General features: G+C 34.2%; 1 long non-coding RNA gene across 1 annotated transcript; it reads left to right on the forward strand.

The window, feature by feature from the left end:
* The first annotated feature begins 4423 nt into the window (after positions 1-4423).
* LOC116556927 lies at positions 4424-21535 on the forward strand. The gene is made up of 3 exons (XR_004271259.1): positions 4424-4435; positions 6002-6011; positions 21423-21535. It is a non-coding gene; the product is annotated as an uncharacterized LOC116556927 (long non-coding RNA).
* Positions 21536-23626: the final 2091 nt, after the last annotated feature.

Consider the following 23626-nt stretch of genomic DNA (forward strand, 5'->3'; position numbering starts at 1 on the left):
ATAATTATATAGAGTAAAAGAAACTAAACCAAAACACAAGCAACAAATAATTAAACAGTATTTTTCCATGTATAAAAGTTTTAGAAAATGCACATCAATGTATATTGACAGAAAAGTCAGTAGTTGCCTGGAGAGCAGGGTGTGGTAGGAAAGAGAGGGAGGGATTAAAAAAGGAAAAACACACTTTGGGGGATGTTGAATATGTTCATTATCTTGATTGTGGTGAAGACAGAATGAGTTTACACATTAAACCTTTTCAAATGATACATTTTAAATAGGCACAGTTTGTTTTATGTTGATTATACTTCAATATTAAAAAATAAAATAGGAAATTTTCTATTTGGCTAAATCTAAACTATGTACGCTAGGGAATTCTGAAGTAGTAGTCTTGTAATTCCCTTGTAGTTAGGGAAACCGAAGTAATTTTTTATAGAGAAAAAGGAATCATCCACAAAGAGATGAAAAACGAGTGCTGGAGAGAACACATCTTTGTTATTAATTTACATGTTTCATTTAGTGTTTTTGTTTTGTATTTTTGCCTTTAGTTAGCACAAGGAGGCTTCTGTTGCTTGCAACCCAAAATATCCAACTGATACAATAACTATCCTATAACCAAGTATTCCTAAAGCTGCAAAATCAGTCCTTTCTCTCTTGTCAGATTGACAGGGGAGGCCATAACGTAAGTAGCTTATTTGGCAAAAGTGGAAGCTACACAAATCAGTTAGGCAAATTAAAGTGTTGATAGATCAGAGTCACATAGCCATATGTTTTAATGTCATAATAGTATCTTGACAATGAAGTTGTAATAATAGTCCACATCCATTTTTAAGCCTCTCTTTTGTGGAGAGTGCTTGAGGTAGTATTTATTTGCAATATTATCCTCTGTAATTATATGATCTTTATATTCATCACTTGTCAATCCCCATTTTGCAAAATTTCTTTAAATATAAGGCTATACACTATCAAGTTCAAGTTGAGTCTTCTAGGTGTCTCTGCTTATCTCTTTTCTTATCTAATAAATGTTGATTTAAAAAATTAATACTTGCAGAAAAAAATATTTCCCTTATTTCCAGGTTCTTCAGAGACACTCATCATTATTCCTAATATAATAATATAATGATAATATTCACATTATTAACAGGGGTTGTTGTCAAAAATAAAAAAAAAAACTTGTGAAATTGCAAACTGGAAACTCTATTCAATGTGAAATTTTATTGTTTTAAAATAGTCAAAAATTGTTTTGACATGCATTTTTGTCTCTGTATTATATTACCCTCTTTGTAAGAAATATAAATTATCTTATTTTTTTAAGTCTCCTGTGTCATTTAGCAGCTAGAGGCTAAAATGTATGAGTCCAAAATTACATAGATAATCTATACCAGGAGTCATCATCTCAGTGCATACTACTGGATCTATAAATGACTATGTTACACAGAGTCGAGGAAAAGGATGAGGTGACAATCTACAACTTATGAGTGGAAGGGTGGATGGATGGAGAGACAATAGAAATACAAATAAATGATAGGTAGACAGGTAGATATTTATAATTACTGAGCTTTTCGGATAGTCTATAGAAAGTAAATTGTTCAATGAAAATTTGAAAATAAAAAGCTACACATAAGAGTCCTTGGAGGCTCAGATATGAGAACAAGATTAAGAAATACGCATGTTTCAGATATCAAGCTAAAGCATCCTGTCAGTAACAAGAAGCAAATCAGTCCACTGGAAGCACAGAAAGCCTCAAAGAGGGCCTGAAGTGGAAAGATATTTGGCTATATCAAAAACTTCATGAGCTTCCAAATAGAGTAGAGACTGCTCCTTATCCAGAAGTTAAAAACTACCTACTCTGAAGCATCAAAAAATATAAGATTAAAATTTCTTCTGCAACAATGTGATACCACTTCTCACCTATTAGATTCATCAAAATCTGGAATACTGACACCACCAAATGCTGACCAGGATGTGGAGCAACAGGAACTCTCATTCATTGCTGGTAGGAATGCAAAATGGTACAGTCATTTTGAATGACAGTTTGTCAGTTTCTTAAAGAACTAAATATATTCTTACCATATGATTCAGCAGTTGAGCTCCTTGTATTTACCCAAAGATGTTGAAAACTTATGTTGACACAAAAACCTGCACATGAATGTTTCTTCATGTTTACTCATAATTGCCAAAATTTGGAAGTAACCAAGATGTTTTTCAGAAGATGAATGGACAAACTGCGGTACATCCAGAACAATGGAAAATTATTCAGTACTAAAAAGAAAATGAGTTATTAAGCTGCAAAAGACATGGAAGAACCTAAATGCACACTGCTAAGTTAAAGAAGCCAATCATACATACTGTGTGAATCCAACTATACGACATTCTGCAGAAAGCAAAATTACAGAAAAAATAAAAAGATCAGTGGTTTTCAAGGGCTGGGAGTGGGGAGAGGAGTGAGTAGGCTGAGCACAGAGGATTTTTAGGGCCATGGAAATACTTTGCATGATACTGTAATGATGTATATGTGTTATTATTCATTTATCCAAACCCATAAAATGTACAAAACCAAGAGGGAATCTAATGTAAACTATGGAATTTGGGTGATCATGAGGTGTCAATGTAGGTTTCTAGACTGTGACATATATACCCCTCTGGTAGAGATGTTTATAATGAAGGAGGGCATTCATAGGTTGGGAGGACATATGGAAAAATCTCTGTACTTTCCTCTCAATTTTTCTGTGAGCATAAAACAACTCTAAAAGAATAAAGACTTTTAAAAAATTATTTTGCAAAATGTGTTTCTTTGGGAAATATACTCTGTGCTCAGATCTCTTGGGTTCTGATCCTCACCACTATGTGACCTGAACACAACACCTTTATCTTTTTCTCAGTTTCCTCATTTGTAAAATAATCCTATTAACTGTATCTACTTTATAGGTTTGTTGTGATAATTAAATAAATTTAAAACATAAGGCATTTAGACTCATGGTCTAAGCAAGGCCTACCATGTGGTTAGTGCCAAACAAGGGCTGGCTTTTATGATTAGTACATGAATGACCACAACTCTTCACTCTTCTTGCTATTGCAGAAGATAAGGCCCAGGCCTCAGAGGTCACAGAAGTTTATTTAGCACACTGCATCATTTCGTAGCAAGGAAAAAGAAAAGCCTGCTTTTCGCACCTGAATTCCTCTTTGCTTGTAAAATACTCTTTAGTCTTAGTTGATTTATTTCCCTAAGACTTACATTTCCTTTTCTGTTTCTTGGAAAATTCTGCATTTCAATTTGTCCTTTTATTCTCTGAAGAAACTCTAACACCTTTGTTTAAAAAAGATTAATTTATATATTATCTGCCTAAAGGGAAGTTCTAATCTCTCTAGACATTAATAAAATCTGTCTTTATGAAGGTAATAAAAATAAAATTGAGAGTTTTTTATGAGCCAAACACTGTACTGCTTTATTATTTTTTAGCTTATTACATTATCATAAGAACACTTTGAAATAAGTGTTGTTATTTTCTCTAGTATATAGGTAAAGGAATTGAAGCATAGAGAAGTCAGCCTTCTAGTATGCAGCAAAGTCAGAATTTCGATTTGGTCAGTCTGGCTTCAGAGAAAGCATACTGGTTACCAGACTCAGGGTCAAGCACTTTGCATGGATGTTGCTGAATTTTACCAAATGCCATAAAAATCTGCTTCAAAATTTAATTGAAGCCAATATGTAGTTAAAAACTGAGAAGTCCTTTCATCCATTTTTTTCTCTCTGCAGAATGTGCATAGAACACACATTTGCAGAACACACATTTTTTTCTGTGTGTTCTGCTTGCAGATATCAAAGCAGGTACTGTGGATACAATAATAAATAAGCCAATTACCTAGTAAGGAAAAATGTTAAAGTCAGATCCAGAAACAAGACATGCAGATTATTGTACGCTCTTCTCCTTTTAGCAGATAGTCAATTAGTAGCTTTTGGCCAACAATGTGGGTAGTTATTATATACATGATGTGTTTGTTGGACACTGAATAAAGCCAGAGTCAAAATGTAGCCTTTGACTTCAAGGGCCATAAAATTTAATTTAAAAACATTACTACACATCTTAAGCTACATTAAGTGGAGACATACAAAATCATTGATTTAAAACATCTGAGGGAGCAGAAATCACGAAAATGGGATGCTGATTACACTTCCCAACCAAACAATAACAAGAACAAAACCAAGAGCAATTCTGTTTTGTTCATCACTCAGTTAGGTATCTAAATAGTATTTTGTGTGAACCAAGAGATTCTTGGCTAAACAAATAGTCTAAAAATATCAGGCTATACATCCATTTCATCTTTCACAGTTTACAGGTCACTACGCAGTTACTGAAACAAATCCCTCCCTTTCATGCCTGTGAATCCCTTTCACATCAACTTTTCCCCATGCTCCTTCTGATAGTTTCCTGAAAATGTTTTTCAAAAATTAAAAGATGTAATACACTTGTACTTCACTCCTCAGTCTTTATTCAGATTCCAAACATGCTCTCTATGGATTGGAATAGAAAATCTCACTTCTTCTCTCTTGACAGCTCTTCTTGCCACTCTACCAATTCTACAACCCTGAGCTTGGTTAATAGGGTATGAGAAAAGTTGTGTTCCTGTGACATAGTGGAGATTTGGTAGAACAAAAATGCAGAATTCACCTGTTCAAAAAAAATTTTAATGAATGAAAAGAGGAACAACCCAATACAGCTTCAGAGTTTTATGAAATTAATGCTTGACCTTATCAAAATGAGAGTATGGGCTTTGGAATTAGATCAATTTGGGTTAAAATTACAGAGCTTCTGGTTAATCCATATAACACTGGACAAGTTATTTAATCACTGATTGAGCCTTAGGAAATGGGAATAATAATAGCCAAATGATAAGTTATTATAAAGTATAGTACAGCAAATTAATTGTTATGTAAAAATATGGCCAGACATGGTAGCTCACACCTGTAATCCCAACACTTTGGGAGGCTGAGGAGGGTGAATAGCTTGAGCTCAGGCGTTTGAGACCAGTCTGAGCAATGTGGAGAAACCCCATCTCTACGCAAAACACAAAAATTAGTCAGGCCTGGTGATATGTGCCTGTAGCCCCAGCTACTTGGGAAGCTGAAATGGGAGAATCAACTGAGCCTGGGAGGTTGAGGCTGCAGTGAGCTGTGATTGCCCTACTATACTCCAGCCTGGGCAACACAGTGAGACTCTCTCCCCACAACCAAAAAAAAATGGGGGGGACAAAAAATGAGAGTTCTAGTTTTTTATATTTGGGTGGATTTCTTCGCCTGACTCATTCTGCTGTGTATCCAGCAATGCCATAGTCCCAGACAGAAAGTAAAATGGTTACTGTTCTATTTTATATATGTTGATACTGCATATTTTATTCATTAAGTATTAACTAATAGCCTATTTTTTAGGGCACTGAGTTTTATATTGGGGCACAATACAAAGCATAAGAAATACTAGTTGAATTGTCTAGTAAAAATCCCAGTATTTCAGGTTGACTGACTGAAGCAATGACTTCCTTTCCCTAAAAACCTCAAACTTACCTCAGAATTACCAGATGCTATGTACCTGTACCCATAGAAAATTTCCTTTACAGCTGGAATTCCCACAAAGAATTAGAATTCACACTCTGCTCCCTAAGGGCTCTCTTTTACACATTACAGTGGCTCCCCTTCATTCATGGTTTCACTTGTTGTAGTTTACCTATGATCAACCAGAAATACTAAATGGAAAGGTCTGGAAATACGTAAGCTTTCCATTTTAAACGGAGCAATACTCTGAGCAATGTGGTAAAATATTTCACTGTCCCTTTTTGTCCTGCCCAGGATGAGAATATCCCTTTATCCCATGTATTCATGCCATCTATACTACCTACCTACTGCTATGTAAGAAAATCATAGTGTATTTACGGTTTGGTACTGTCTGTGGTTTCAGGCATCCGCTGGGGGATCTTGAAATATAACCCCACAGATAAGAGGGAACTAAAGTAAGTCGAAAGTTTTTCTCACCCTCGTATCATGAGAATGTTGAAGAGCAGGGGACAGGATTTCTTCCCCTGACTCTTATTCCACTGTGTATCTAGAAATGCCATAGTCCCAGTTTGACTTTCTTCTGGATTAAGAGGGAACAAGAGACGTCTTACCTCCCTTTTGCTGAGCCTTGAATTATATTTCCCTAAAAAGCCTGTTACTTACCCATATGAGATTATGATATTTGCTTTTTCCCACCTTGACACATAAATGTATAACAAGGCATGGCTTTTTTACTCTATGACTTCAAATGTATAGATACTATAATTTATAAAATGTGGTAAAGACATTGACATAATCCAATAAGAAAATAACACTTTAGATTTTTGAGAAAAGGCAATTTTCTTGATTTTTATAGTGACTCTCAGAGCCCCTTGATAATAAAATAAGTAGCAAGCAAGTTGTAGTGGCAGCTGGGAATTAATAAGCTATGTATGATCATGGCAGGATCTTTGCCTATTGTTAAGTCCATCTGGGCTTCTAGTATAATTTAGAAATGATTGGAATGCTATAAACTGAATTTATTTCATATGTTGAAAACCTAATAACCTAATTCAAAATCCATAAATTGAAAACCTTATCAACGACATGAGATATTGAGATTCTAATTCTTTTGGAGGTAGTTCAGTCATAAAGGTGGATCTCTCATAAATGGGATTAGCGCCCTTATCAAAGAGATTGCAGAGAGCTCTATTACCACCTACCAGCATGTGAGGATGCAGCAAAAAGAAGGCCATCCATGAACCAGGAAGCAGGCCTCACCAGTTACTAGATCTTCTGGTGCCTTGATCTTAGACTTTCCTAACCTCCAGAACTGTGAGGAATAAATTTTGCTGTTTATAAGCCACCCAGCCAATGGTATTTTCTTATAGCAGCCTGAATGAACTAAGATGAGGAACTGTTTTCAGAATCTTGGAAATCACTTTTGACCTAATGATGCCTGCCAGTGTCACAGGAGCTAGCAGTGCTGCATTTCAAATCCTGTTCAGAACAGAATATTTCAAAATGCTTTTGCATTTTGGCCCATCCACCAATTATTGTAATAAACAATGTTCCCTTATAAATAGGAATTTGCAAAGAGATTTGAGAGGAGCATGTCTTCAGGCGCAGCTTTTCCTACAACTTGAAGTTACTTATCCTTATGCGTAGTTATCAGATGATTATATGATCTTTCTACCTACTCTGGCATCTTGTCACCTACCCTTCTTTGTTAACCCTGGAAAAGTCTTGAGCAGACTTCAATTATGCCCAGCAGAATTTAGTGTCCTTAAAATTAAAAAACAACAAACTTCTATTATATTCCGTATCCCAGATCTCTCTAACCAATATTAAAAGGGATTTCTGTTGGTTGTATCATTCTACAAAATTTTTTTTTAAATGAATAATGTTAGACAACTATAAAGTCATTGCCTAAAAAGAGAAGAAAGGAATACAGATTTTACCTGGATTAAAATCCGTATTTCTACTGACCAATTAATCAAAACGTATTGTCTTTTAGAGAAGGACAACTCTGCCTTCCAGAGAAAGGAAGTTAGAATAAAAGTTAGGAGTGGACACAAAACTGTACTCAAATGAATCACAGATCTTAATTTAAGAGGTGAAAGTGTATAATTGTAAGAATAACACAGGGGAATAAATTGTCATGATCTAAAGTTAAGAAATGTCTTCTTAAATAAGGAACCAATAGAACAAAATCAAATATAGATTAACTAAACTTCATCAAAATTAAAACTTTTGTGCTTAAAAGGACATCATTACAAGGTGAACAGAATGAAAGAAAATATCTGCAAATGATATATTTTATGATAGACTTGCTTCAGTAATACATAAAGCCCTTTAAAAGAACAATAAAAAAAGAAAACTCAATTGAAAAATAGGCAAATGATTTGAATAGTCATTTCTCCAAAGATATAGAAATGAACAATAAATACATGAAAATGTGCTGAAAATAATTAGCCATTAGGGAAATGCAAATGAAAATCACAATGATATACTACTCTGTACCCACTAGGATGGCTATAATAAAAAAGAAAGATAATAACAGGTGTTGGTTGGGATGTGGAGAAATTGGAACTCTCATACATTGCTTGTGAAAATGTAAAGTGTCAAAGCTGCTTAGAAAAATAATTTTTCTAAAAACATTGAGCTTGGGGTTACCATATGATCCAGGAATTCCACCCTTCAGTGTATACTGAAGAAATGAAAACATAAAATCTTACTTTGACACAAACACTAGTACACAAATGTTCATTGCCGTATTTTTCATAATAGCCAAAAGTAAAATCATCCAAATGTCTATCAACTGATGAATGGATGAATAAAACATGATCTATCCATACAATGGAATATTATTTGGCAATACCAAGGAATGAAGTACTGATACACATTGTAACATGCCTTGAAAATATTAAGTGAAAGAAGCAGATCACAAAGAACCAAATATTGTATGATTCCATTTATATAAAATGTCTAGAATGGGTAAGTTTATACAGACAGAAAGTTGATTAGAGGTTGCCCAAGTCTGGAGGGTAGGAGAGAAATGTGGTTAGGAAGTTACTGCTAATAGTTGTGGAATTTCTTTTTGAGGTGAGGAAAATGTTCTAAAATCCACGGTTGCACTACTTATTGAATATGGTAAACAACACTGCATTGCACACTTCAAAAGGGTAGAGTGTGTCTTTTCAAATTGCATCTTAATAAAGCCATTTTTTTTTTTTTTTTGGGACGGAGTTTCGCTCTTGTTACCCAGGCTGGAGTTCAATGGTGCAATCTCGGCTCACCGCAACCTCCGCCTCCTGGGTTCAGGCAATTCTCCTGCCTCAGCCTCCTGAGTAGCTGGGATTACAGGCACACGCCACCATACCCAGCTAATAAAGCTATTTTTAAAATGTCAGGGTTGGGATGGCATTTGAATAAGTGACCAATGGCATCTCACTGCTGCATAGCCAATGTGGGATCAGAGAAGTGTTAAAAGGAAAAACCAAATTGTAAAATATTTTAAAGAGGTTTATTGTGAGCCAATATGAGTGACTGTAACTCAGGGATACAAAGTTTCAAGAGGTCCTGACCTGTGGCAGTCAGATTATAGTTTGGTTTCATACATTTTAGGGAATAAAGAATTATAGGCAGACTTAACTGAGTACATGGAAGGTACACATTGGTTTTGCTCAAAAAGGCTATCTTGAAGTGGAGATGAAGGCTTAAAGGCTATAGGTGAATTCAGAGATTCTTTAATATGCAATTGGTTAAAGAAGTAAAGTGCTGTCTAAAATTTGGAGTTAGCAGAAAGAAATGTTTTAAGGATGCTATTTAGTAACATTGATGGCCTGCAGATGTGACTTAATCCTTGCTTTGCACAGCTGTAGGTCTTGTTTATAATTTGGTATCTTATTGTCACAAAAAGTTTGTTTTGTGTTAGTCTTATGATGTCTAGTTTAACATTAATGCTGGTCAGTTGTGGCTAAACTCCAAAAGGAAAGATGTATAATGAGGTATGTTGGACTTCCCTTCCCGTCATGGCTGGGAATTCAGTTTTTAATTTTTTTTGTGGTGGGGGGGGTCCCTTTGACAAAAAGAGAGGTTGTACTTTTTTAGGAGAAACCAGAATGATCTAATTTCTAGAATTGACCTAGGTATTCCTAACCTATTCAGGACTAATTGAGCTTGAGCAGAATGAGTTGGCTTTCAGAGAAAATATGTCCAGGGTTAGTAAGCCTATCAACAGAGCCTTTGCTGGAAGCACTTTCACCATCCTTTAAATCAGGAAGAGGTTTCCCAGCTTTCTTCCTGCTACATTCAAGAAAGAAAACATAGAAAGCCAAAGGACTTTAAAGTTGCCTAAGTAGATCAAGCCATGTGGCAACAACACTCATGCTACGAGAAGTGGATGAATTCACCACTGATCATGGCCAGATATGGATAATGGTCAAATGGATGTCACATGTATGCCAGTATGAAAAGAAGTATATTTTTTAAATGACTTCTCAGCATGGATCTGTGACATTATTGACTGTAGAAAGGTCAATGGCTGTCACCTTATGACCCTTAGATAATGCTCACTATTATTATTAAATGCATTTTAAAGGTAGGAGGCTCAGTGGGAGCTTGTAAGCACTTGATATTATTATATGTGGAAAGATGGAAGGTGAACAATTATGAAGATGTTTAATAAGCAAAATATTTTCTGTCCAATAATTTATGTCATAATGTGTAGTTTGTATTATTTTAGACCTGATCAAAAGTTAATAGTTACATATTTTCTTTACATATTTTACTTTATAAACAAAATGAATTATTTAAAAATTATATTTACATATTTGTATTTTCAACAAAGTGTATTGAAATGAGTGAATTACACGTATACTAAAGGGAAGAATTTATTAGAAACATTGAAAAATTATGCAATAGAGCTTCATTAGGGTACTGTATTCTATCTAAAAAGATCTTTCTTGTGTTATGTAGCTATTAGCAAGATTTAACTGTTGCTATTCAACAGGGAATGGTTGACAATTGATTATTATTCCTCATTATATTTTAAAAGATAATCTGCTTAAACTAAAGACAGACACTCCCTCATTTGGAGTTATATTTACTTAATTATTTGTCCTGTTGCTTTAGAGATTTAAGTGGGTTTTTTAGAAGTTACTAGATTCACTGGGCCTAGAGACAACATTAGCATTTTCTATAACAGTTCTCATTTTTCTTAAAATCATGACCCATTTGATATCTTTAAAACAGCAACATTAATTTTAATTTGCCTTATTGTAGGGTATAAATTGACCAAATGTTAATAGCATTCTTCTAGAGTAATCAGTTCTACATGATTAACCTAAAAATTGCCAAAACATTGTTTACTCTTCATTTGTATCTGAAGAAAAAAGCATGATGAGTCAGACAGATTTGGATTAATTTACTTTCTGATCGGCATTAAAATTTGCCACAATGATTCATAATCATTTTACTTGATATTTATTTTGACAAAACAATTTTGAAAGTTCACTGGAAAATAATTTAGGACCAAAAGGTATTCCACTTCATATCTACAATTAAGTTGCATGGAAAATACCATTCTATTTCATTTTTCTTGCTTCTTCTCTATCCAAAAAAAAAAAAAAAAATAGGCAAAATACAACCTCTGAAACCTTGTGAGCGTTCTCCTTTGAAGACTTTTTAAAATAAAATCAGAGCAGGTAGCTTGTGCTTTTACCACCATCTAGTGGGCTTCTTTTGTGACAGCAAGTGAAAACTAAGAAGAAACAAAAACTCAGGGAATGGGATATTGACCATTAAACATATTAAACTTTACAGAATTTTCCTTTGAGGATAGGGTCAAGGGGCCTACACTGAAGAAAACACCTAGTTATATGCTGCAATTAAAAAAAATTACATTTGGCATATTTTCTTAAGAATAAGGAAACAGTAATGACCACATAAATACTTTTTTTCTTAAAAATTGTTCTAAAAATGTGAAAACACCAAAATCACCTTCAGAAGTGTAAATTGACATTGTTCCCTTTGAAAAAATAATTTTTACCACAGATGACTCAGCAATACAACAGAAATAGGCACAGCTAATGAAAATAATATAATGAAATGTTAAAAATATAGAATTTATCTTTTTCAAAAAAAAAAGATTTATACACAATTGTTAAAATCTTAGTTAATGATTTAAAAGATATGTTATAAATAGCAATTGAGTGATTTTGCATTCACTGTACCAAAAGATGAAACACAACCACAGCCTTTCTTTCCAAGGTACCAGATACTGAGATTACACGGAAACCAGGGAACCACAGTCTCCGAATATTCAACACTACTCATCATTACATATAAACCTTGGCACATACTTATAACAACCTATATATTCAATTTTGACTCAACATAAACAATTTCTTCATTTTCAGCACAAAGAATTGAATCCAGCCTAATATAGACAGAGACCTAATCCAATTTCTACCAAACTTTACTCAAGTATCCATACACCATTTTAATGAAATCCTTTTTCTCATGCTGTCAATCAGCTCCTCCATACTAAATCTAATAATTTCTTTTAAAATCTAATGATTCCTGACTTTTAAAAATGTATATGAAATTTTGTATATGAATTGTATATTTTATATTTTGTATATGAAAATGTATATGAATTTTAAAAGTGTACATGAATTTTGAAATTTGCTGAATTTTAAAAACTGCTTTTTTTTTCCTGGTTTCTATGAAAGAAAATGGGAAAATATGCTTTTTGAATCTCCTCCTTTTTGCCTTCCTCAGTTTCCTCCACTGCTTTTTAAATATAAATAAGCCCAGTTTCTATGACCCTTGACTTTTCCTGCTTATGTAAGCAACTATCACCTCTATCCAAGCAATATACCGATACAGAGTTACTGGTTTTGAACATTCACCAACATTTTTTTCTCTCTGCTTTGGGGCACAAATATTTGTCCATTTAGCCTATTGTTTCAAATTCAATTTTCATAGAATCATGCTCTGACCTAAAAATTCACTTTTCCAGTATTATTTAAAGTTTCCATCATTTGAACATTATTCTTCTATTTAGAATCAAATTTAATTCTCTACACTTAAAACCTGGTTTGAAGATCGGGCCTGGTAGCTCACACCTGTAATCCCAGCACTTTGGGAGGCCGAGGCTGGTGGACCACCTGAGGTCAGGAGTTCAAGACCAGCCTGACCGACATGAAAAACCCCTTCCTCTACTAAACACACAAAATTAGGCAGGTGTAGTGGTGCATGCCTGTAATCCCAGCTACTTGGGAGGCTAAGGCAGGAGAATCGCTTGAAGCCGGGGAGGCGGAGGTTATGGAGAGCCAAGATCGCACCATTGCACTGGGCCACAAGAGAGAAACTCCATCTCAAAAAAAAAAAAAAAAAAAAAAAGAAAGAAAGAAAAATAAAACATGGTTTGAGTACCACATTCTAAGAAAATGCTACCTTAAACACATTGTATTCTGTATAAGGGAAACCACATACTCTATCACACTGCATACAATCAATTCATTTTCTTGTCATGCATTTGGTCATGTCATCCCCACTGGAAAGCTTCTTTCTCTCCTCTGTACAGTCTAAGACACCTTTTCTTAAAAACCATAGTCATTTGGTAACCTCTTCACTATGCTTACATAAACTTAAGATCTGTAGGAGTCATCATGCATATGAAGAACATACATTGCTGACTCTTTTTTTCTCTCTGGTCGATTTCTCCAACTAGATTAAAATCCTTTTGACATTAAGTGTGAGGTGACAGAACTGTGTATTCCAAGCACACAAGCGGAAGGCTCTACACACATATAGTATTCAATAACTGTATGCTATTAATGCTGTTGATGTCAGACTGGTAATCTTTGTAATAGGTAACAATGACCAGGTAGACTCCAAAATTTAATGCATAAGCAAAAATTTTCATCACTATTGTATTCACCACTTTTCTTGTCCCCATTGAATCTAGGACCACACAGTGCTCCACCCACAATATGTCCATTCATCAAATTAATATTTATTGAGTGTCTCTGTGTTTTAGGTACTCAACATATAGCAGATACATACACACACATATGCACAAAGATGTGTTTACTCCCCTTATGATGCAGTCCAGCAGGAGAGATTATTATTGGATGTTCATCATATGCTAAGCATATTTTTAAGAGCTTAAACAAATTAATATTTTCAACATATACAGCAATTCTATTATGTAGGTATAATTTTTCTCATGTATAAGTGGAAAACAAATGAGGTGCTGAGAGATTTTAAAACTTGTCCAAAGTTATCAAGCTGGTAATGGGTAGTCAATATTGCAATTTCAGTAGTGTAACTACAGAGACGAAGCAGAGAAAATCTCATTGTAGATTTGTTGGTGATGAGGTTTGAGTTCCTAAAACTGAGATGTTTGGGTATAAGGTAATAGGCATTAATGAAAATATTGATCCTTGGGTAAGAGAACTTGGCTTTACAATGTTCCCAAAGCCAGGGAAGCTGTTACATGGCCATGTATGGAACCTTATTGATCCACTTATGAAATAAGCAAAATTATTTCCATTACTATTTTACAGATACGGAAAATAAATCTATATTACATGAATGGACAAATTAAGTTCTGAGAGATTCCTAAACTTACCGAAGCTCTCAAGGCTGGTAAATGGACAGAAATGAGATCCAAACCCAAATTATGACTCCAAATCCAGGTCTTATCTGGCTGTTACAGAACTGCCATTTGAGAGAGCAAAGCAAAGACACTAGGGTGTTTTGATTTCACAGGACAATCTCTTATTCTTTCAGCAAATGTTCATTAAATAGCTTCCATGTTCAATCACCATTCTAAATGCTTTGATATGTAAGATCTGGTCTCTGTTCTCCACCAATTTATAATACAATTTTGGAAAAAAGCTATGTATACAAATACCTATGATATAAGGCAGCATATGACAATTTCCATGTGAAGATGACCTAATTGTGAGGGCGCAGAGTATCTTTCATAAAGCAAATGTGGCAGAAAATCCTTGTACAATCTTGCTTCAGCCCACCCAAGGGCTCTCAGCCATTTTCTATATTAGCATTCTCTTCACTTGTGAACTTTTGGACTTTTTATACTTTTGTTAAAAGGATGCTATGCAGCAAGACCTAGACAGTTGTAATCCTATAGTAATTTGTATGGAAGATAGAAATAAAGCACAATATGTTCTAAAATTTTTTAAAATTATATACTGATAAATTATAGTTATATAGAATAGCTAATAATTAAGTATTGTACTTCTCAATAAGAAAGTAAATCTTAAATGCTCTCACAGCAAAAAATATCAAATGTCTGAGGTGATGGATAGGTTAATCTAATCCTTCCACATTGTATGAAAAAATCATAATGGCAGTTTTTACCTGTATTCATCCTACTGTGCAACAGATGTCAGAAAGAATCAAACTTACTTCTCCTAACTGAGGCTTTGGACTCTTTCATGATTATCTCCCCTTTTCCTCTACCATTACCCTGCCTCTGGTAAACACCACTTTACTCTCTGGTTCTATGAGTTTGATTGTTTTAGATTCCACATATAAGTGAGACAATGTGGTATTTATCTTTCTGTGTTTGGCTTATTTTGTTTAGCCTGATTTTCAGTTTCTTCCATGTTGTCATTTGTGACTTTTATTTGGAAATGTCCTTTAGGAATTTGTGACAAACGACAACATGGATGACAACATGGGTTTTTAAGGCTGAATAGTATTCCATTGTGTATACATACCACAATTTTTTAATCCATTCATCCACTGATGGACACCTAGGTTGATTCCATAACTTGGCTATTGTGAATAGTGCTGCAATTAACATGGGTGTACAGATACCTCTTTGACATATACCTGATAAGGGATTAGAGATTAATATGCAAATGACATAAGGGATTCAAACTAATCTATAAAAAGAGAAAAAATAATTTGATGAAGAAATGGGCAAAGAAGCTGAAGAGATACTTTTCAAAAGAAGACATATGAAGGGCTAACAGAAAAGTGAAAAAATGTTCTACAGTGTATTTACCTTTAGAGAGTTTTGCTATTTGGTAATCTCTCTGTTAGCAACTCAAAGAAAATTTTACTCCAGGCCCCAAGTGAGGAAAGAAATGTTGCAATCAGATGTTGTCCTTATCAGTCATCTTGGATATCAAATTGGAAACAGTTCTCAAGTGAAAGATATATTGAGCATAGGAACCAATCAGTTCTGCAGAGACTTTTAAAGCTGCTAGAGAGAAATAACTATCAGAAGGGTGAAATCATAGAATGGGCAATATCTAATTATAACTTAAGTTTATCTTGAGTTAAAAATTAGGAATTTTTTAAGCCCTTGTAAATAATTTCTATGTCTTGACACTCTAAAGTGTACTCTCACTGCCTTTTCCTAAGAGCTATTAATATAATGTGAGGCCTGAAGAGCTCCTCTCCTCATACCACCCCACCCCTCAATCCCTAAAACATCAAGTGAAGGAGGAATTGGGAAAAGTGATGTTTTTATAAACCCTAAAGAAAGAAGAAGATCTTGACAGACAGGAGGCAGTAAGGTGGAGTGAACAAAGATATGAAGGTTTCAAAGCTCATTGTTTGGGGGGAATGTCCATTACCTCATATTGACGCTTTGTTTTATTTGCTTGCTTGAATAAAATATGTGAATCATATGACAGGAAATGTAGGGTATAGCCAGAATGTGGAATATGAGAAACTAGAAAAGGGATTTTGAAAAGGTATCTGTAGGCAATAGTTAGTAACTCAACCTGAGTGTGACATGATCTCAGATACACTTTTCCAATAGAATCTGGAAAATTAACTTGGTGTGAAGTTATTGCATAAGGTATGCCATCAGAAGCAGTGGAACTTGTTAAAATCAATTGTGTAAGCCTGGCCTAAAAAGTTAATAACTGAGAAGAATGGAAAGCTTTAGGGATAAAAATGATGGATGCACTATCTGTGAAAAATTAAAAGAAATTAACAGGATTGACAACTCTTCCTGAAAGTGTGAGGTAAAGAAAAGCAGGAAAAAGGATTTAAGCCAAGGATGAACTGCAGAAAGGAATGTTAAATTAACACATATTGTAATGCCAGAAGTAAAAGCAAGGTTTGAAGGAAAAATGGATAGGGATAGAGTAATATTTCTTGATCTAGAGATGCTTGCTGTTTGGACTTTTATTTGGAAATGTTCTTTAGGAATTTAGAATTTCAGAACCGGAATGCAGGAGAGAGATCATGGTTTATGGTATATGACTTCTTTAAGGGAAAGACGGATTCATGTAAAAAATAAAAAACTAAATTTAAAAATTAAAAAAAAAAAAAACAAGAGAAGGTAAAAAGAATCAGCAAAGATAGATGACGTTCAGGGAGGTAGGAAGAGGGCTAAAATAATACCAGTAGGAGAACTTTCTGATTCAACTCATTAAAATGGTATTACTTCAGACAACATTTTAATTAAATCTTCATGTTTAGAATTTAAAATTTTCTCTAAAACTGTCAATTATCTTTTACTAAAATCTACAAGTAAATACTTCAGGTTTATTTAGAAAAAAGCATAAAAATTGAAAAAATGATTTTATTCTACCAATCATTTTTGCCAAAATTAGTTTCCTTAAAATTCTAGCATTTCTAGAGCTGACAGTGATTTGCATGTTACAATAAAAACACCTATGGCTGGGCACAGTGGCTCAGTGTAATGCTAGCACTTTGGGAGGCTAAGGAAGGAGGATCACTTGAGCTCAGGAGTTTGAGACCAGCCTAAGCAACATAAGAAGACCTGTCTCTATAAACAATTTTTATAAATAATAGCTGAGCATGATGGCACATGCCTGCTTTCCCAGTTACTACAGAGGCTAAGATAGGAGGATTGCCTGAGCCTGGGAGGTAGAGGCTGCAATGAGCTGTAATTGCACCACTGCACTCCAGCCTGGGTGACAGAATAAGACCCAGTCTCAAAAAAAAAAAAAGGTGACAGAAAAAGAAAAAGGAATCCATGCACTCTATCAAAAGAGAAAATTGTTTTTTTTAAAAAAGACCTTGATTCTAAGCTACAATTCTTTTATGATAATATTTCTCTTTGACCTAATTTAAATTTTATTTCTCTAAAATAATTTTGGGGGAATCATAGAGCAAAATTCTTGTATTCAAGGAAAGTAAAAATATTTTAAAGGCCATGTTGTCTTTCAGTTACTGAAATACTTTACCAAGATACATAACATTCTTAAGTACTGGGAACATGGTACCAGATATATCACAGATATTATTTTATAACTTAAAATACCATGTAAGTACAATATTTTAAGATTAATTATTGCCTAGGCATCATCTGTCCATTCACTCATTCACTGGAAAATATTGATTGTGCACTTGGGATGCATCAGTGACTAAAACAGACAAAAATTCCTGCCCTCTCATTAGACACGGCTGCAGTACAAGACAATGAGGTTGAACCCAACTATAACTTGGCCCTTTGAAATATGGAACATTTGCTGTTAAATTTTTCAGTGTATTTATGCTCTGTATGTGTAAAAAATTTTTTTTTCCTCAGAAAATCTATGTCTTTCAAGTGTGAGGGGAACCAAATGACCTTTACTCCTGTCTACTTTAATAATACTTAGACTGTTAATTCTTACTAAAATATCCTAGTGGCCCCACTCCTCAAAAGCACACACATATATATTTTTAAATTAGTTTATTAAAAAAAGATAAAAGATCCAATTCCAAATAACTAACTGATCATTGAGATCCCATGCCTCAACTTTGTCCTTCCTGGAGGGAGCATAGATTTTGCACCTAATTGGGTAGTGACTGAGTGATGGATTAGTACTCTCAATGATTTTCTGATTTAGTTGACTAACTGAAAATTTCCACAGGGCAGAGTGCAATTTACTTGTGTGCCCCAATTAGCACTGCTAACTGGGGCACAAAATCGGCATAAAATTGGTCCCTGATTTTATATCGGCCACCTTCCAGAGAATGGCAAAGAGCCAGAAAGACTCCGAGGAAAATCTTTAGCATCCTTCCTTTTGTCATTTGCTCAATCACACAGTAGTCCACTTTTAATTTTATATAAAAGTTCACAGTTTGTGGATTTCTGTGGATTATCAAAAAAATGTGGCTTACTAGGAAGGGTTTAAGGATTGAAAGGCTTATACTCATTGGAAGACACGAGAGCAATGAAAACATCGGAAATTCTTTTCCGGAAAGCCTTGTGTGCTGAACTCCCAGCAACATCTTCTCTTGTATATGGGAATACATAAAATATTGGAAGTAATTTTATACCTGATAGAGAAAACTTGTGCCATACATATTTCCATAGATTGTTTCTCTTAGGTGAGGTCCATGTAACCAGGTAATAAAAGTTTCTATTTATGATTCACAAGTTTTCTCTGACATCTTTTATAATCTTTCCAAGGCCCACAGAACCACATTTAACGAACAAGACTTTTCAACACGTTTGTTTGCTATTTGAAAACCCAGCATTTTCTTTTACCTAATATTGCATTTTCCTGCTATTTATTCATTTAATAATAGGCTACAATGCAAACACATAGTAATGTTACCAAAAGGGCAAGTGTAGTAAATAGCCTTATGTAGGAAAGTGAGCTAGTGTTTCCTAATGCAAATTGGGAATCTTGTTAAAACATGATTGTGCATAGGACCTTTACAAAATGAAAACAACTCTCCCTCAGAAACTCATCTTGACTTTGCCTAAATTACACTGGAGCAAAAGGACAACTGTGGCTCTTTCACTAGCCTCTATCCTGTGCTGTCTCTCCTCTGTGCATGCTTCATCCACACATAGTAGTAATATAGGTGAGCCATACTTGTGAGTAGTAATATAGGTGAGCCTTACTACGTTTGCACAAACCTAATTTGTTCTGTTAGGTTGCTGCAAATGTAAAAGCAGGTTTTGCTATTAAAAGTAATGGCAAAGCTGCAATTACTTTTACACCAACCTACCAGAACAAAAATGAAGTAACAGATTCAAAACAACTTCAATTTAGGAGAACATGTAGATATGAGTCAGTCATGGCTTCCAAAACTTAACAACTGCCTTATTCAATTGATGCTAACACTCCACCTCCACACCAGCAGCATGAGAATTCTGTGGTCCTTCAACAGCCTAAGTAGTGCATTGATACCCTGAGATACACGTTTTTTTCAATGGGATGGATGCAGTTTGCAATCCTGCACACTTTTGTATTATCATTGCCCCAATAGTCAATGCTAAATTAAATTCCCATCAGCAAGATTATTTAAATAACTCTTTAGAGCACATTGAAAATATGTCAGATTAACAAAAAATGTAATCCAATTCAAGAAGGCCTTACATGAATTCAAAGACAAGACTATGTTGGGTTTTTGTTTTGTTTTATTTTATGTTGAGTGCACTACTCTAACAAATGTGGACAAGACTGTAATTAAAACTTTTTCCTTGCCAACCCCCCTGCATATAATTAATAAAGAAATAAAGCATATATTTAAAGCAAGATAGAGCATTGGGTCATGTGGCTGTGTTCATGAATTTACATTTATGGTTTATTTGACCCAGATTTTATTTTAACTTATGAATAAAACCATTCATTCCAACCTTTATATTTTTGGCATGTGTGGGGGTGAGGAGAGAAAGAGAATTAATTACAATTGGATAAGAAAGAGGAAGAGGGGCAAGGAAAAGTAAGAATAAAGATGAAGAGAAAGAGAAACAAATTTTTGCATTACTTTCACATGGAGTAATTTGTGTAATTAGCTATGCCTGAAAATTCACTGACTATAAAAGCCAAGGATTGTCTTTAGATGTGTACAATACCAGCTCTAGAATATTTCATAGCTCATATCAGCCTCAGTGATTTTATCAATATCTGAGTTTTTTAATCACCTTGGTTCATCTTTTATAAGGTTGAAAATTCCTTTTTTCAAACTACTAATTGGCAATGAGAATTTTCAATTTCATTAATGCATTTGAATTGTAATGCCATCACTAAGGCCACATTAAATAGATGGACATGTGTGTTAAAACACAGTAGAAACTTTTCATAATTCAGAAGGGAAGTTGCAACTTTCTACTTCTCTTATAGGTTAAGGAAGCACCTGATTATAAGAAAGTCATTTGAATTTGTGAGTTTCACCAATTATATTCATTTTTATTCCAGTTACTATATCTGTATAATCTGATCATTCAATAACAACCAGATATGACCATAGCCTAAAGAAGATGATGAAGTCATGATTACTTCCAACTAATTTATCTTCATTTTCAGTAATAGCCGTAGAATCACATTTAATGAACAAGATTTTTCAACACACTTGTTTGCTACCTGAAAGCCCAACATTTTCTTTTACCTGAAAAGAAGGGTAAGGCCTTTGTGACATTAAGTTTAGTTATCAACATCTTTCAGATGTGACTTAGGCCTCTTTAGCATACTACTTCTTATTTTGGATTCCTTGTTGTCAGTTACATGCTCTAATTTCAATTTTGATATTTCTGTATTTAGCTGAAAAAGGGACTCTAACACTTCCACTAAGGAACCTTTTAATTTTGCTGCCCATTCCTTAGTATTTTTAAGATGCTCCCATAAACAGGATGTGATTTGGTCTTTGCAAAAATACAAGTGAGGAAAGTGGACACATGATATTATCCTTATCTCACATAGAATAAAACTGAGGCTAAGGAAGTCAATTTTCTCTTAAGTCACCCATTTGGCATTAGAATTCTGTTCTACCTTTTTAAGTAACACATATATTCTCTAAATTGGCTTAAAAAGTAGACTTCCCTTGTGATAGCTTTAGATGTTTTTAAAAATGAGGGACTGAAATATAATATTAATATCAAATTTTTCATGTTATAATGCAATTATGTACAAAAATTATGTGGAACAAAAAGTTAATCACAGACCTAAATGTAAAATGCAAAACTATAAAACTTCTATAAGATAACAGAGAGGAAAATCTAGGTGACCTTGGGTTTGATGAAGACTTTTTAGATATAACACCAAAAGCACAAATTGTGAAAGAAAAAATTCATAAATTGGATTTTTATCAAAATAAAATCTTTTACTATATAAAAAGCATTATTACAAGAAATAGAAGACAAGCCACAAACTGGAAGAAAAGTTTTGCAAAGCATCTATCCAATGAAGGAGTGGTATCCAAAACTATACAACGAATACTTAAAACTCAACAATAAGAGAGCAAATAACTCAATTTAAAAATGGGCAAAACATCTGAACAGACACTTCATCAAAGAAGATATACTAATGGCAAATAAACATATGAAAAGATACTCAAAGTTGTATGTCATTAGAGAATGCCAGTTAAATCAACAATAAGATACCACTACACATCTATTAAAATAACAAAAATCTGGAAGCCTGATGAAATCAAATGCTAGTGAGGGTGTGAAGCAATAGGAACATTCATTCATTGCTGGCGGGAATGCAAAATGGTAAAGCCACTTTGGAAGGCAGTTTGGCAGTTTCTTAACAAAACTAAACATTCTTATCATATGATCCAGCAATTGTGCTTCTTGCTATTTACCCAAAGGAACTGAAAACTTATGCCCACACAAATGCCTGCACACGCAGCTTTATTCATAATTGCCAAAATGTGGAAGCTCCCAAGGTATCCTTCAAAAGGTGAATGGATAAACAAACTGTGGAACATCCAAAAATATTAATATTAATTAGCAAGGAAAAGGACTGAGCTATCAAGCCCCATAAAATTCATAGAAGACCCTTAAATAAGTATTACTAAGTGAAAGAAGCCAATGTTAAAAGGCTACATACTATATAATTCCAACTACATGACATTCTGAAAAAAGCAAAATTTGGAGGCATTAAAAAAAGAAATCATTGGCTGCTAAGGGTTTTGGGGGAGGGAGGGATGAATTGGTGGAGTGCAGGGGATTTTTGGAGAACTGAAATTATTCTGTGTGATATTACAATATTGGATATGTGTCATCTCTTTGTTAAAACTTATAGACTGTGCAACACAGACAGTGAGTTATAAACTATGGCCTTTAGTAATTAATAATGTATCAATATTGTTGACCAATTATTACAAATGTGCCACACTAATGTAAGATGTTAATAAAGGGGAAACTGCTGGGGTGGGAGTTTGGTGCATGAGGAGATACTTGGGAACTCTGTATTTTCTGATCAAATTTTCATTAAAGTAAAAACTGATTTTAAAAAGTACCATAATTAAAAAATATAACCATGTCAGAAAAATATATAGCAAAAGGTTCTTTCAATTTTCTGTGAAACTTGTTTTTACATAATTAGTAAAGGGGGGGGGGTGCTTACTAGCCTCTGATTTAGCCAGCCTATAACATGTTCATGTAACTGCTCAGATTGAAAGATGAAGAGATAAATTTGTGATTCTTCTTCAATCAATGAATCCCCAAAACCTTAACTCTTAAGTTGTTCCACCTACCATGGCTAAAAACAAAAACTAAAATCTTAGGCACAGCAAGCCCTAAATGCAGACAGTAGCCACATTTATGACAAGAAAATATGTGTAAGTGAGGTTTGTCTGCAGTTAGTAGTGCATATTGCAGAAGATTTTTAGTTGGAGCTCCTACTATTAAAAGTATAACAGCACTAATATGAGCTTGAGATATGCCCATGTGCAAAAATAACTTATACATTCAAATACAGATGCATACTTATGCATGCAAAAATGTACACTATTAATGCCTTTGAGTTTAATTCTCCACAGGTAAATGTATGTAAGTTACACAAAAATGTCAGAATTGAAACTTCCTCATTCCTTTCTGAAGTAGGATAATATCTGTTTAACTTTCATCATGAAGCTCTCGGAAAGGGACTATGTCATCTTCCCCACTTAGAATAATGGTAGAAATTCTATCAGCCCCACAAATAACAATTAACAATAATAATAATGGTAATGTGAGAGCCAGTGTAAGCTATAATAATACCCTAGATGAAATGAAGCTCTACCATTCTCTTTATATCTATGCTCAGCCAGCTTGCTAATCAAACACTGGCAGAATGAACTGACGTTTAAATGGCATCATTATTATGATTAAAATATAAGTTCTTGTGAGAGACTGACAACCTTGGAAAG

This window comes from Sapajus apella, unplaced genomic scaffold (genome assembly GCF_009761245.1).
Source record: "Sapajus apella isolate SASKATOON/1434 unplaced genomic scaffold, GSC_monkey_1.0 scaffold18, whole genome shotgun sequence".
NCBI classification, from domain to species: Eukaryota; Metazoa; Chordata; class Mammalia; order Primates; family Cebidae; genus Sapajus; species Sapajus apella.